The following is a 13829-nucleotide window of genomic DNA, read 5'->3' as shown; positions in this document are numbered from 1 at the left end:
GTAAGAGCCCATGAGTCGCGATGCTCAGGCACCCCCCATTTAATGTGCAAGCGGATCATGCCGGAGAGAAGGAGAGAAAGCTCGCGACGTCTCCAACGTTACTTCTGGAGTGGGTCCTGCATACCAATCACGAGGGGAAACAAGGTCTGTTGTTACGGTTGCCAGCCAACCATTGCTCGCTCCGAGGGAGTGATTGGGGCACTGAGGGCCTGGTGAGGTGGCGCCTTGCGGGGCTACCGCGGCCAGAGCTCAGCCACTCAGACTTATCGGCGTTGCAGGGACGGACCCGTGCGCAAGTGTCGTGCCAGAGCGAGCGGCTCCAAAGGTAGGTGTCAATCGAGCAGGCGATTAGGTCAAGCATGTTAAGCACAAAGGAGCAAATCCATTTAGATAGATGCAGAAAAAGCAAACGCTGCTGGGTCAGGCCCAGGCAGCTTGGGGATATTGCAGCCGAGAGGCGCCCCCAACAAGGTAGGTAAAGAGCATAAGCAAAACGGATACATGCCATAGGGACGGACCCACGCGACCTGGGAATGATGCAGCCCTGCGGGCGCTCCCAGCTGAAAATGGAACTTGAAAGATGTCACCTGATACCGTTGGAGATGAAGTGATGCTAAAGTAGCGGACGACGCGTGGTGAGGAAGCCGACCCTCACGAGCTCCCGGGACTTGGAGCCTCGGGAGGCTCCAGGGGCATAGGTGGATATTCGAGGGCCATCTCCATCTTCTCTAGGACCGTGTGATGCCTGACCTCCTGAGCCTCCAGAATGCTCTTCAGCAAGCGCTGATGAGCGGCGACCGCGTTCGGCAGGCCGAAGGGCATGCAAACGTAGCTGTGAGGTGGACCCTTGCAACGCCCCACGCATGAAGGCCAGAGGCGCTCTTGAGACGCGGCTCGGTTGAGTCCTGGTACATTGATGCAGACGTGTAGACCACCATCCTCGCCTGGATGTGGGGCCACGGCGGGCAAGCGGCGGCTGCCGCGCATGACTCTTGACTCCTGTAGCTCCTGAATGTTCCTCGCGATGAACTCCTGAGGGTTTGGCCCTCCTTGCCTCATACCTTCCTGAGGGAAACGTGCTTTGAAGCACGCCTCCAAGTGGTGCCCGAGCGCCTCCCTCGTGACCTTGGCAAAGTCGGTGGCTCTCCAAGGAGGAGCCCCCGAGCCCTGCCCGAGGAGGGCGCCGCGCGCGCCTTCCTATGCAACGGAGGGTGGCGCCCCTTGAACAGGCGCGGATCCTGACGCAACGCCTCTGGAGGTGCCTGCCTCATGAGGGTTTGGGCCAGGTGAAGCCTTCTTCTTCTTAGGGACCTCCTCGGGAAGTCTCCCGCTCCTGTGATCTGGGTCATCGATTGTCGTGGCTTGGAAGGCACGCTCAAGAGAACACACTGCATCCCTTTCCTCACAGGGTACTATGATGACTCCACCGCTTCCTGGCATCTTCAGGACATTGTAGCCGTGGTGAGTCACTGCCATGAACTTGGCCAGGGCCGGGTACCCGAAGATGGCATTGTATGGCAGGCGAATGTGGGCGGTGTTGAAGTCAATGAGCTCGGTGCGGTAGTTGTTGCGCTGCCCAAAGGTGACAGGAAGGTGAACTTGCCCTATCGAAACAGTGGAACCATCAGTGACTCCTGAGAAAGGCTTGGTCGGCTGAAGCTGATCATATGGCACTTGGAGATTGTTGAATGTCTCGACGGACAGGATGTTGAGTCCTGCTCCGCCATCAATGAGGGTCCTGGTGACTTGCACATTGCTGATGACTGGGGAACAAAGCATCGAGAGGAATCCGGCCGTTGCTGCGCACTTGAGATGATCCGCTGAGCTGAACGTGATAGCGCATGCAGACCACCTGAGAGGGCGCGTGGCTTCAAGCTTGAGGAGGACTGCATTCACCTCGCGAGCAAACTGCTTGAAGATGCACTGAGAGGTTGGGGCCTGAGCGCTGCCCAGGATGCAAGCGATTGTGCGCGGCTCCTGGAAGCCCCCAGCCCCCTCGTCGTGATGATGGTCTTCATTCCTCCTTGGCAGTGGTGGCAGAGGAGGGAGGCCTGCGTTGCCTTGAGGGCGGTCCTCACGAGGCTGATCCCTCCAACCTCCCTCGCGAGGATGGTCCTGCCAGCGGTCCTCGCGAGGTCGGTCACGCCACCCTTGGCGAGGGCCATGGTCTTCCCAACGTCCTCCACCTCTTCCTCCTCCTCGGCCATAGCCCCGATCGTTGCACTCGGGGCGTCGGCCGATACACCCGTCTGGCACAGCCCTGAGCTCTTGGCATTCGTCTGGCAGTACCGGCTGCCCTTGGATGACTCAGGCTGATCCCTGCCTCGCTTGGTGTCTGGCTCTGCTGCGAGCACAGCAGCCCCCTTGCGCTTCACGTCCTTGACCTTGGGCTTCTTCTCTTCTGGATCGGCAGCCAGAAGCTCGAGGAGGGAGAGGCGCCCTTCCTCAGCCCTGGCGCACTTGGTCGCCAAGTTGAACAGCTCCAGGGATGTGCACAGGTCTTCATGGATTGCTAGCTCCTCTTTCATCTTGATGTCACGCACCCCATCAGAGAAGGCTGAGATGATGGCTTCCTTAGTCATCCTGGGTATCTTGAGGCGAGCATTGTTGAAGCGCTGGATGTACTTCTACAGGGTCTCTCCTGGCTGTTGCTTGATGCGGCGCAGGTCACTCATGGCCGGGGGCCGGTCGCGAGTGCCTTGGAAGTTGGCGAAGAAGCGAGTGCGCATCTCGTCCCAGGAGGAGATCGTGCCAGGAGCCAGGTTCAGGAGCCAGGTGCGGGCACCGTCCTTGAGCACCATGGGGAACCAATTTGCCATGACCTTTTCGTCCCCATTGGCAGCTTCGATGCCCAGCTCGTAGAGCTGTAGGAACTCCGCGGGGTCGGCAGTGCTGTCATAGCGAGGAGGCAGGTCCGGCTTGAACTTGTCGGGCCATGCGACGCTACGCAGCTCGGCGGTGAAGGCGCGGTAGCCTGCAGTGGCTACCGGAGCTCTCTACTGATGCGGGGCTTGCTCCTGGGTATTCTCACGCACCGCTGCCTGGAACAGCACGGGGTCCTGACGTGGCGCTGCAGGGATGCGGTCATGGCGCACCGGTGCTGGGAGCACACGGGCACCTTCTTGGGGACGAGGGATCTCTTGGCAGCTCCTTTCTTGTCGCGCGGGCACCGGACGCGGAGGGTCTCATCCTGGGGCCGCGCGTCTTGGAGCCAGGGCGCCTTCTTGGGGAGGAGGTGGCGGAGGCACCTCCTGATCCTCGCCTCCTGCACCGGATGGAGGGAGAGGCAGCGAAAGAGATGGCATTGGAGAGCCCCCTGCGACACTGACGAGCTCGGTGTGGGCGAGCCAGTCCTCGTAGAGGTCGTCGACAGGACGGTAGTGCAGGAGCTCACGCGCCAGGAGCAGCGCAGCGTGTGCGTCCGTGAGGGCGCGACGGGTGTGGGACGACGAACCGGCTGGAGTCAGCGACGGGTTAGCGGTGCGGCCTTCCCGCCGTGCCAAAGGATGTAGGGACGAGGCCTGCTGCTTGTTCCCCGCTGGGTCGGTGGAGGCGTTGGCGGTAGGCGACGGGGAAGGACAGGGGCGACCGCCGACGGGCGCCGTCTGGGCGACGCAGGTGGCGAGAGCAGCCCGACGCTCGGCGCGGGCTCAGCGAGCGTCAGCCATGGCCACGACGGAAGATCGCACGCGACTAGCAGAAGAAAGATTCTGGCGCACCCCTACCTGGCGCGCCAAATGTCGGATTTCGGGTTCCGACAGACCCTTGAGGTTCGAACTCTGGGGTGCGCACGAAGATCTTTCCCCTACCAGCTCACGTCTCGAAGTCTCACAAAGGATCTAGGCTAGAAAGAAGAACACACAAGGGACACAAGGTTTATACTAGTTCGGGCCACCGTTGTGGTGTAATACCCTACTCTAGTTTGTGGTGTGGTGGATTGCCTCAGGGGCTGATGATGAACAGTACAAAGGGAGAACAGCCTTGCGAGGGCTGTTCTTGAGCTGGTCGATGAACCGCTTGGGTGATTTCAATCGCCTCTCTCTCTCTCTCTCTCTCTCTCTCTCTCTCTAATCGATCCTTCTCTAAGATGCCCCTACTCTATGGTGGCTAGTCCTATTTATAGAGGGAGGCCCTGGGCCTCTTCCCAAATAATGAGCGGGAAGGGCGCCAACATTTGGCAATTTCGAAGGGGAACATCTAGTACACTTATCCTAACTAAAGTTGGTCTTCGGCTGCCAAAGGCTCTGGTGGTGACGCCGTCCTGGGCTCCACGATGACCTCCATCCCGCCGTTCTGCTGGTCTTGGTCTTGCTGCACCGAAACGGTAACCTTTGCCTGATGCCTTGGCCTGTGCTTGCCCCCTTTGCACCGAAGGGGAAACAAGGACACTGCGCAGGCCGGCGCCCGCCTCAATCGTCATGGCTTGCATCACGGGCTCCTCGCGAGGTGCCCTTCCTTGATATCTCCGCCTCCTCGCGAGCTTGCCTGATGAGGTTGCTCCTGAGGAAGCTTCCTGTCGTCCGCCCCCCCGAGGCTTGGCCCCTCGCGAGGGTCCTGAGCTTGAGCTGATGAGCCTGGGCCGCACTGGGCCCCCACTTGAGCCACGCCGCAGGCCGCAGGCAGGCAAGTCTAGGGACCCCCGGTCCTAGAACGCCGACACACATGAAGGTTTTATGCTTGGTTATGGAAAGGATTCGCACTCCTACAGAGTTTTCAACCTCTTTTACTATAAAGTGGTTGAAACTGTAGATGTGCGGTTTGATGAGACTAACGGCTCGCAAAGAGAGCACCTGCCAAATGTGCTAGATGAAGTACCTCCAAGTGAATCAATCAAGCAAATGGGAATTGGAGAAATCATACCTTCTGAGAATCAAACTGAAGAAGAGCTTATCATTTCTGCACCTAATCAACCTGAAGACAATGCTCTGCCTGAAGACAATCCCCCAAATGATGACATTGATCAGCAAGAGCAAAATCTTCGTCCTATTTATCCTCGTGTTGCAAATGAAGTGCAGATTGAGAAGATAATTGACAGCTTGGATGCACCTGGTCCACTCACTCATTCAAAAGCAACTCAAAGAGCAACATAGCTAACTAATTTCTGTGGGCATTTTGCATTCGTCTCAATCTCTGAACCCAAGAAAGTCGATGAAGCCTTCATGGAACCTGAATGGATTCAAGCTATGCAAGAAGAGCTTTTATACGCCTCCGTCGTATCTATAATTTTTGATTGTTCCATGCCAATATGATTCACTTTCATATACTTTTTGGCAACTTTTTGTACTATTTTTGGGACTAACATATTGATTCAGTGCCCAGTGTCAGTTCCTGTCTATTGCATGTTTTTTGTTCCGCAGAAACCCAATATCAAACGGAGTCCAAACGGGATAAAAACGGACGGAGTTTTTTTTGGAATATTTATGATTTTCTGGAAGTAAAATCAATGCGAAACGGTGTCTAGGGTGGTCACGAGGTAGGGGGCGCGCCCTACCCCCCCCCCCCCCCCCAGGCGCGCCCCTGACCCTCGTGGTCCACCCGTAAGGTGGTTGATGCTCTCCTTCTGGCGCAACAAAGCTAATTTTACAAGGAAGATCTGAGCGAAAGATTCACCCCAATCGGAGTTACGGATCTCTGGATATAAAAGAAACGGTGAAGGGGTAGAATCTGCCAACGCAGGGAACGCATAAACAGAGAGATAGATCCAATCTCGGAGGGGATCTTGCCCCTCCCAAGCCATGGAAGCCAAGGACCAGAGGGGAAACCCTTCTCCCATCTAGGGAGAAGGTCAAGGAAGAAGAAGAAGAAGGGGGGCTCTCTCCCCCTTGCTTCCGGTGGCGCCAGAACGCCGCCGGGGGCCATCATCATCACCGCTATCTTCACCAACACCGCCGTCATCTTCACCAACATCTCCATCACCTTCCCCCTTCTATATCCAGCGGTCCACTCTCCCGCAACCCGCTGTACCGTCTACTTGAACATGGTGCTTTATGCTTCATATTACTATCCAATGATGTGTTGCCATCCTATGATGTCTGAGTAGATTCCTATTGTCCTATCGGTGATTGATGAATTGCTATGATTGGTTTGAGTTGCATGTTTTATTATTGGTGCTGTCCTATTGTGCCCTCTGTGTCGCGCAAGCATGAGGGATTCCCGTTGTAGGGTTTGCAATATGTTTATGATCTGCTTATGGTGGGTGGCGTGAGTGACAGAAGCATAGACCCGAGTAAGTAGGTTGTTTGCGTATGGGATAAAAGGGGACTTGATGCTTTAATGCTATGGTTGGGTTTTACCTTAATGAATCTTTAGTAGTTGCGGATGCTTGCTAGAGTTCCAATCATAAGTGCATATGATCCAAGTAGAGAAAGTATGTTAGCTTATGCCTCTCCCTCAAATAGAATTGCAATAGTGATTACCGGTCTAGTAACGTAGTCAATTGCTTAGGGGCAATTCCACAACTCCTACCACCACTTTTCCACACTCGCTATATTTACTTTGTTGCATCTTTATCTTAACAGCCCCTAGTCTTTATTTACGTGCTCTTTACTTTCTTGCAAACCTATCCTATCACACCTACAAAGTACTTCTAGTTTCATACTTGTTCTAGGTAAAGCGAACGTCAAGCGTGCGTAGCGTTGTATCGGTGGTCGATAGAACTTGAGGGAATATTTATTCTACCTTTAGCTCCTCATTGGGTTCGACACTCTTACTTATCGAAAGAGGCTACAACTATCCCCTATACTTGTGGGTTATCAAGCTTCAACAATTCGAGCTGAATAATGTGTGGGAATTGGTCAAGCATCCTGATCCTCGGAAGCATAATATAATTGGCACCAAATGGATATATCGCAAAAAGCAAGATGAGCATGGTCAAGTTGCCAGAAACAAGGCTCGTCTCATTGCACAAGGTTACACTCAAGTGGAAGGAATTTACTTCGATGAAACATTTGCTCCGGTGGCAAGGCTTGAAGCCATTCGCATACTGCTAGCCTACGGAAATCATCACAACATCCTTTTGTATCAAATGGATGTGAAGAGTGCTTTTCTCAATGGAAAGATAGAAGAAGAAGTATATGTCGCACAACCTCCTGGCTTTGAAGATCCAAAACATCCTGATATGGTATACAAGCTCAACAAGGCACTGTATGGCCTCAAACAAGCCCCTCGTGCTTGGTATGACACGCTCAAAGACTTCCTGAAGAGCAAAGGCTTCAAACCTGGTTCACTAGATCCTACACTCTTCACGAAGACATATGATGGTGAACTGTTTGTGTGCCAAATCTATGTGGATGACATTCTCTTCGGCTGCACCAACAAGAAATCAGATGTCCATGATGGGTGAGCTGAAGTTCTTTCTGGGTCTCCAAATCCGTCAATAACGCAACGACATCTTCATATCTCAAGAAAAATACCTCAAAGATTGCCTAAAGAAGTTTGGAATGCAAGACTGCAAAGGATACACGACGCCAATGCCAACCAAAAGTCATCTGGGTCCCGACGACAATGGTAAAGAGTTCGATCAAAAGGTATACCACTCCATGATTGGTTCTTTTCTTTACTTATGTGCATCTAGGCCAGATATAATGCTTAGTGTTTGCATGTGTGCCCGATTCCAAGTGAAAGTGCTAGTATCGACTAGAGGGGGGTGAATAGGCGATTTTTATGGAAGTCTTCAAAACATGATAGTTTCGAAGACAAACAGTAGAAATGACCTAATTGATATGCAGCGGAAGATAAACTACGATAAGCAAACCATAGTCAAGTATGCAATGATGTGAATGTACAGGACTAATAGCAGCTAGGTAGTAAGGATCAGGATGGTAGTATGAAGCCAATCAACAGTAGTAGTCAGGCAATGAAGTCAAACAGGTACGACAGATAGACAATGACTTCACGAAGACTAACTTAAGTAAAGGAAGGGAGAGGATAGAACCAGCCACTTGTCGAAGACACAGGATTTGTTGGACCAGTTCTAGTTGCTGTGACAACTGTACGTCTAGTTAGGGAGGCTGAGATTCAACTTAGAAGATCGTGTGTTCACCTTATTCCCCTTGAGCTAAGGACACACAGTCCTCGCCCAATCACTCTGGTAAGTCTTCAAGGTAGACTTCCAAACCTTCACAGACTTCGTTCACCGGCGATCCACAATGACTCTTGGATGCTCAGAACGCGACGCCTAACCGGCTGGAGGATTCACAGTCCTCAAGTGTAATAAGTCTTCAGGTCACACAGACAAAAAGACTTCAGTGATGCCTAACACTCTTTGGCTCTGGGTGTTTGGGATTTTACCTCGCAAGGATTTCTCTCTCTCAAAGGCTTCGAGTTGGGTTGCTCTCAAACGACAAAAGCCATGCACTAACTCTGAGCAGCCACCAATTTATGGTGTAGGGGGTGGGCTATTTATAGCCACTAGGCAACTCGACCTGATATGTCCGAAATGACCCTGGGTCACTAAGGAACTGACACGTGTTCCAACGGTCAGATTTCAAACACACACGATAACTTTACTTGGGCTACAAGCAAAGCTGACTCATCCAGCTCTGGATAAGATTTGCTCTCATTGTCTTTGCTCGAAGACATAGGATTTGGGTTGAGCATCACTTCAGTCATTCTAACTTAGTTCACTTGGACCCCACTTTCCAATACGATGGTTCCTATGACTCAACAAAGAAGAAAAGGAAACAACGAAACCACACAGTCTTCGCGCTCCATAGTCTTCACGCAATGTCTTCTCATGTCATAGTCTTCAATATGAATATCTTCTCATACCACCATTGTCTTCAATGTCTTCATACATTTTTAGGGGTCATCTCCGGTAGGTAAACCGAATCAATGAGGGACACTACCTGCGTTATCCTGCAATTCTCACAAACGCATTAGTCCCTCAACCAACTTTGTCGTCAATACTCCAAAACCAACTAGGGGTGGCACTAGATGCACTTACAATCTCCCCCTTTTTGGTGATTGATGACAAACTGGTTGAAGTTTTCAACGGGGATAAAGTATGTGAAATTGTAAAGGATAGGGTATTGTCTTCATAAGTAGCAAGGGCTCCCCCTGAAGATGTGCATATAAGTAATTTGCTTTTGGAATGCAAATGCACATGGCAGGTTGTACTTGTGGAGATCCTCTTCAACTTATGAAGATAATTCATCATGCATGAAATGATATAGCAAGTAGAATGACATGCATAATGAAAAATGGACGTCTGCAGAATGATCTAAGTGCGGAAGTTATCATCGCACATGCGGAATTTATCATCGCATCACAGTAAAGCAAATAAGTAGCAGACGACCATCGAGTTTAGGTGTTACAACTCAAAGAACCAAATGTTTCAAAAGCAAGAGTTGTAAGCACGAGGCAAAATATAATGCAACCGCCCATATGAACCCGCTTGAAGACTATCAACTCATACGCTTCTCCCCCTTTTGTCAGTAATGACCAAAAAGGTTTGAAGACATAGAGCATCTACTCGTCCTCATGAGTAGGTGAAGCAGCAGGGTTGTCGTTGTTGGTTGGCGGTGCAGACGTACTTGGTGCAGTGTCGATGCGTGCAAAAGTAGGAGGCGGGGAAGTAGCATCATCTTCATCATCGATCACTCTGGCATTCATAGTTGCCGCGGAGGAAGAATAGTCAGAGTCTTCAAGGGATGGAGTTCGACATAGGACAGCAGTCCGTGGAGGAGTGGAGTCAAACTGGAATCTTTCAGTGAAGCCATCGTCTTGAAGATCTGCTTCAGCACTAAGCAGCGTCAAACTCTTCCATGATCGCCAACAAGTCTCGTGAGCAACAAAAGCATTCTTGGTGGCAAGATTTCGAATGCGATTGACATCCACCAAGAGGCTTTGCATCTGTCTCTTGAGCCAATAGTGATGCTTATCTTGTTTCTGATGAAGTGCCATAAGAAGTTCTCGGTCATTGAGAACACGAGAGCGCTTCTTAGGCCTTTGGGCAATTGTGCTTTCAGTGGCTTCAGTTTGCGCACGATGAGGCGGACGAATATTTCCAGCCATGGATAGATACGTGTTGCTGCTTGGACGCCTTCGATGGGTTAAGTGAACCTTTGGTGCTCGACATTCTGAAGACAAAGAGGCTTCTTGGCAGGGTCAGAGTATATGGATTCAACTGACATATCAACCTCTGGTAAAAAGATCAGATGATTGCGAGCAGAGGGCTGATAGTTGACAGATGAGTGTCGCTTGATGAGGCGCATGACCCATGGAGCATAGAACTTCAGACCAAAAAGGTCAGATCCAGACGCAGCAAGTTGCCTGATGAAGAATTCTTGGGAATTGAAGCTGATGCCATTGAGGATGTAGAAGACCAATGTCTTCATGGCTCCTTCAAGCTTTGCAGCTGATGAATGTCCTTTGATAGGCCATAGAGTTCGCCTGATGATATGATATATGGTGCGAGGGAGGTACTCATGGTCATCAACAAAGAACTCCGTTGGATATTCAGCGTCAGATGGCAAAGGCTTCATCATGCTCAACATCTGGCTCATATTGGGTTCAGGCTTATGGAAGATGCTCTCCAGTGCATTTCGATGTAGTTGACAGTCAGGTTCATAGAGCTCTCCGAGAGTGGGTAGGCCAGTAAGCTCAATGATGTCAAGAGCTTTGGCTTCATGATGAACATTTCCAGTCATCCACTCGAGAACCCATGTCTTGATGTCTCTGTTGTAGCCGCGAATGTGGAGGGTAGCATAGAATTGAAGCAAAAGTTCTTCATTCCAGTGTTCTTTGTCTGTCACAAAGCTGAGCAGACCGGCATCACGAAAACAGTCAAGTGCTTCTTCTAAGCACGGCAGTCCAACAATGGCTTCAGTGTCGAGGCGCATATGAGGGAAAATGTGCCCTTGATCATACAGAACGCAGGAGTAATAGCTTCGCTGCTGATAACTCCAGAACCGATCAGATGATATCCTTGGCTTTGAGTAGGGGTTCTTGGGGATGTCAAAGAAGGTATTGTGGCTTTTGAAGCCATTAGCATTGAAGGACCCTGGAGAGTTTGCAGTAGCTGGGAACCTTGGCAGTCTTGGCTTTGGTTTCTGGACCTGAGGCCTATGCTGAACATGATAATCAAACTGAGGTCCAGAGGCAGTAGGCGAGGTACCAGAATGGGCCATCGGACAGTGGTTAGCTGACCATGATTGTATGCTTGCTCAATTGTATGGGGCCTTGGTGGCGGAACAGGAGCAGTGGCAACAGCTGAGGCTTCAGGCTGCACAATAGGTGCTTCGGGAGCAGTTGCCTCATTAGCTTCAGCCACACTGTGTGGTGCAAGCTCCACATTAGCTTCAGCCATGACTACGTCATTGGCTTCACTTGCATTGGTAGTGGTAGCTTCAGGATTTTCAACCTCCACTTGACGAGCTGGAGGGTCGGGCACTGGTGCGTTCACATCAGGAACAGCTTCTTCAATAACTGGGGGAGTAGGGACACGTACATCTTCTTGTATTTCATCGGCTGATGCAGCCGGATTGTCTTCAGCAGCTTGGGCTTCACACACGGAGACATTCACAGTTGGAGTGGCTTCACGAAACACTTGACGTGCAACAGGTTGGTGATGCACTTCTCCTTCTGGAACGCTCGCGAGAGGGACTTGAGGCCTTTGTCCTTTGTGAAGCCTGCGAAATGCTGGCGACGCCTTTGGAGATGGAGTTGGCTGTGCCTCAAAGTCTTCTTCTTCTACTTGCACGGGTGGTGTAACTTGTTGTTGTTGTCGGGGAGTACTTGGGGAGTCTTGTTGCTGTGGATGATCAACCCACGATGCATCCTGAGCAGTCGGCGTTAGAGGACGACCAATGCTGATGAGTTCGCTGTTCGTGAGAACAGGCGATGATACCACATTCTGTTCGATCTGAGAAAGAACTTCATCATCTTCAACATTGTCATCTTGACCAATGTCTTCAGCAGTGGTGGGTTCAGCTGCTGGAATGTCTTCAGCTTCATGGGCCTCTGTGGTAGCAGGCTCATGAACTATCATTCGTCGTTCTTGATGTTCAGACGTAGGGCGAACCACTGAGATGGGTTCAACAACCAAGGGCTCTGTGGGAGCAGCCCTATTCTCCTTGGTCTTGCGCTTCTTCTTGGAGGGAGCGGCATCAGAGGCTTCAGTATTCTTCCTCTTTCTGGCTTCAACCTCGGCAGCCCTCGTCTTCTTCTGTTCTGAAGCGGTTGACGTGATCTTTGGCTTCGAGCCAGTCATGTTGCTTGGGAAGATAATGTGAGGTGCTTCTTGACTTGAAGGTGTAGGCTGGGCTGTAGAGAGCTTCTTCTTCTTTGCAGCCATCCTGGGGTCAATGCCAGGACGACCAAGAGACTTGCGCTTCTCAGCCTCATTGTATGCAAGCACGCATTTGTCAGCCAAACTCTTCATGCGCTCGCGTGAGCCCTGAGCTTCTTGGCGCTTCTTGAGAAAGGCTTCTTTAAGCTCATGCAGCATGACCTTGAAGTTTCTGACATCTTGCACACTGAGCTTCGCCACATGCTTCTTGAACTGAGCCTTCCCATAATCAATTTTGTTCTTCAGCTCAACGATGCGCTGAGCGAGAGCTAGCTCGGAAGCAATGGCGCCATTGAAAGAGATGCTGAGGCCGATAGGAAGCTGCAGATCTTCAAAGCTGAGATTTGGTGTGTCAAACCACTCATCAATGAAGTTATGGATGATTGACACGTCAAAGAGAGGCAAGTTGTTGAAGATCTCTGCTTCTTCCTTACTTTTGATCAGTTGCTCAAGGGCATCATCAGCAAGATCTTCATCGCTGGACAGATCAATGGGTTCTTCACGCAAAATGGCAGCAGGAGTCAAGGTTTGAGCAGTATGCCTGACAATTTGCTTTTTCTTCTCCGTCCTCTTGGAGATACGTGATTGATCTTCAGACTGCACACTGTCTTCAGGAGGTGCAATGGCCAGTGGCTTCGCACGTGAAGCTTTTGGAGGTGCTAATTTAGAAGCCTTTGGCTTCTTTTGCTTCTGCGGCTTTGGAGGAGGAGCTGGGGCTTCATCAGTGTCAGCATCATTATCAGAATGATCTACCCTGGCACCTTGGACCAAGATGTAGGTGATGAGGCCATCGAGGTTGGAGAAGGGGCCGATGACATTAGGTTCTGCATCACGTGAGCCGTCGGCACGGGGAGCATAGGGACCAGGGTTGAAGTCTAATCCCAATGACTTCTTGTTTTCCTTGGCCGAAGCCTTGGCGTGCTGAAAGTTGTGCTTGAAGAGAGTATCATCACGACACCAGAGCAATGATGAGGGATTGGCGTTCTCAGGCTGAGGTCCACGGACCATACAAGGATAGAAGCCTTGTGCAATAGCTTCAGCTCTGTTCTTGGGTTGAAGGCCATGATAGAGAATATCGCCCCAAGGACTCTTGATAGCATTCTTCTCTGCATATTCCTTGGTCACGAACTTGTACTTGAACCATTCTTCAGCCCAATAGGATGAAACCACTTTCGGTAAATAGGATGAATCTTGAAGATCAAAAAAGTGGTAAAAATAGAGTTATAATTACCGCACGAAGAACTGCTAGATGGGATGAATAGGAGACCGAGCAGTTCAGTCCACCGTGCCCTAACTTGGCGACGGAGAACACCTATGGCGACGGTGGAGAGGACGATGTCCGCGGCTGGCGTGAGGACGGCGTCGGAGAAGTCGCGGCAGCTAAGCGCTTCGTCGCCGGCGTCGTCGAGAGCTAGTGGTGGCGCTAGGGTTTTGACGAGGTGGAGAGGTGGAAGAAGGATTTCTTTACCGCAGGGGACAAGTATTTATAAGTAGGTGTGCAGCACAGCGCAATTACGCTGGTGCCCCTGGCGGTTCACAT

Source organism: Triticum aestivum, chromosome 1B (genome assembly GCF_018294505.1).
Source record: "Triticum aestivum cultivar Chinese Spring chromosome 1B, IWGSC CS RefSeq v2.1, whole genome shotgun sequence".
Lineage (NCBI taxonomy): Eukaryota > Viridiplantae > Streptophyta > Magnoliopsida > Poales > Poaceae > Triticum > Triticum aestivum.
Note: the sequence above shows the minus strand (reverse complement) of the source record.